Source organism: Acinonyx jubatus, chromosome D1 (genome assembly GCF_027475565.1).
Source record: "Acinonyx jubatus isolate Ajub_Pintada_27869175 chromosome D1, VMU_Ajub_asm_v1.0, whole genome shotgun sequence".
In the NCBI taxonomy this organism is placed as follows: domain Eukaryota; kingdom Metazoa; phylum Chordata; class Mammalia; order Carnivora; family Felidae; genus Acinonyx; species Acinonyx jubatus.
Genome location: NC_069390.1, coordinates 53,686,709 through 53,689,612, shown reverse-complemented (window position 1 = coordinate 53,689,612; position 2,904 = coordinate 53,686,709).

Here is a 2,904-nt window from a genome sequence, read left to right as displayed (position 1 = left end):
TATCTTTATAGAGAGTGCTAACGTCCATCAGAAACCATCTACCAGAAGAACGTGCTAGTCCAATAGATACAATGGGAAGATCCTGCAAAGTTAGTTTTGAGACTGGCACCTCATTCTACACCACTGTAGGCCAGAAGAACTATGATGCCAGAAGTGTTAAGATGGTTGCCAGCTACCACATTAGACCTAAGGCCATGTTAAAAGTCCAGGACATTGCTATGGTGTCTCCAAAGTTTGAGTCACAGAAGTCTATAGAAGATCCAGAAACCACAGGGGTGATAGCTTCTGTATCAATATGAAAAATCACAGCCTAATATACAGTTGCTATGTTAACCAGAAAAAGCATTTCACAAAGTTTAACACTAAAGAAAAAAATCCTCAAAGTGGTTTTAGAGGGAACATACCTCTAACATAATAAAGGCTGTATAGGAAAAGTGCACAGCTGACATTTTATTCAATGGTGTAAAAGAGCTTTTCCTCTAAGATCTGGAAGACCAGAAGTCCACTCTTACATTCATTCAACATAGTACTTTCTCCAGTAAGGACAAGTTTGGTGGGTAGGCAAGTAGAAGAATACTCCATTTTCTGAGACCTAAGTTTAGCTACTTACATTTTCTTAAATATGATAGACAGCTTAAGTTTATGCCTTTTAGTCACCCTGTATATATTATCCGAATACTGAGTTTGTTCTTTGGTTTCCAGCCCTTGATCCTCCTTCGGCCTTGTAGATTGACTTAAAGGAACCAAGTTCAAGCACCCAAAATGGGGAGGAGTATTCCTTCCTCTGTCAAGGAGATTTAGCTAACAGAGGCTTCCACATTAGGGACACACTGCCCCTGAAGTAGTTCAGCCCAAGACTGACAGGATGTAGCTAGTATCTCCTGTACTCTGGTACTCCAAGGTAGAAAAAGATTAGGATTTCTACAGCATCTTTGTCACAGGTAAAGGCATAGGAAGTGATGGAATTGGGGTTGAATGATAAACATTGCCTGGAGACAGATGACCACATTACCGCTAGAGACAAGTAGGCATCTTCTGGAAGATTCTGGGATTTATGAACTTTAGGAGATTGAGACAAACCATAAGGATGTAAATGTAGTTTTATAATCCTAAGTTAGGATACAGGACAGCACTTGTTAGACTAGGAAATTTCTGGGGACAAACCTAGGATAATCATGAAATATAGTCGGTATGTATTAAGTGTTTTGATAAGTTCATGGGGGATTGAAGCTAAAATATAAGGAGAGAAATTGCCCTTAACTTCCAGGGCAAGGGAGTCTGGAGGAAAAAGAAAAGGAAAAGGATTTCACAGGGTCAGAAGCCCTGCTTCTTCAAACCTTAGACTGAATAGGCAGCTATACCCTCCGAGGGCTTTGAGTCCCAGATGAAAGTAAGAGCCTATAAACCAATACAGGTGTCGTAAGGATTGGCAGATGGAATAGTTTTTGCTAACAGCTTAGTTTTTATCACCAGACCAGGATTGCATTTTCAGTCTACCCATTAAAAAAAAAGTTTCATGTGATCTAGAAGTAAATAGGAAGGTATGGGACTCAGTTTCTAGAGCTATGCACAGGTAGGAAGCATTATGTTAGTTGCTCCAAGTTTATGGATTTGAGAGGCTTTTAGGAACAAAGGGATCAAACCTCACTAGCCTGAATATGAAAAGTAACAATGATTGGGGTTTAGGAAGTAGTTGTAAGTCAGGTCAGAAAAAGCAGTATGCTATTACCCAGCTGCTCTCCTCCAGAGAGGACTATAACAGAGTTACAGTTGGTAACAGTTTCAATAAAGGCAGAGCTTTGGACTGGACAGGAGAGGAGAAAACCCCTGTTCCCTGTATTCTTCCTTCCATGAGGGTTTTGGTATTGTTTCCCCAGAAGTGAACGTTTTAGTCCTTCTTGGACTTATTCCTTCCCAGGAGGAAAAGGTTTGATTGTATATTAAAGCTGACACTCTACTTTGATCTAGTGGCTTGTGCCTGTTCAGTTGTTAATGACATCCTCAGGAATGGGAAGTTGTTTTTGGTTTTGAGAGGGCCGATACTATTCCCACCTTAGAGAAACAAGTTACTGTTTTTGCAGCATTAATGAAGTCTGCTCAACTACTGGACTTCAGGTGTTCCTTTTAGGTTATGGAGCACAGTGAGCTTGGAGTCGCAACAAGAAGCTGCTTTTCTCATTGCCAAGTACCAGGAATCACAGGATCCCAAGATTCCTAATCAAGGGCCATCACAGCCTGACACAGAAGACCTCATTTGAGTTACACTGGATCCAGATCAACTTGCCAAAGGAAGGTAACTGCAAAGGAGGACAGTCTAACCCTGCTTGGTTGATGGTCTTATTAGTAAGTGTTAAGAGGCATTTGTGAGCTGATGTATTTAGTGATGGATCTTTGTCCTGGAATTTGAGTCTGATGACTGAGGTCAACCCTCAAACTTTTTTTTTAAATAGCAGCACTCCAGCAGGGGAGAAGGGCAGAGGGAGAGAATCTTAAGCAGGCTTCACGCTCAGAATGGAGCCCGATGCTGGGCTTGATCCCATGACCCTGGGATCATGACCAAAGCTGAAATCAGGAGTCCGATGCTCAACCAACCGAGTCACCCAGGAAGACCACTTCTCTTGAATTCCAAGGAAAAATACTTGGGATATCTTGTTGCTAGAGGAGAACCCAGATGTGAAGGCTGAGAGCCAATTTGGGTGCATAATTCCTTAACCATTTTTTTCCTGGTCCAATTCACTTTAAATTTTAGTTAATGAGTTCAGTGCAGTTCTATAAGCTGGTCTGATTTTCCTGCTAAGTGGACTGTAGGACTGAGTTGCTTCCTGAGTGGAGAAAAACCTTGGGAACATAGGATTTTAAGCCTCCACTACTGTACCAAACTCCAGACTGCATAGCACAGCCCTT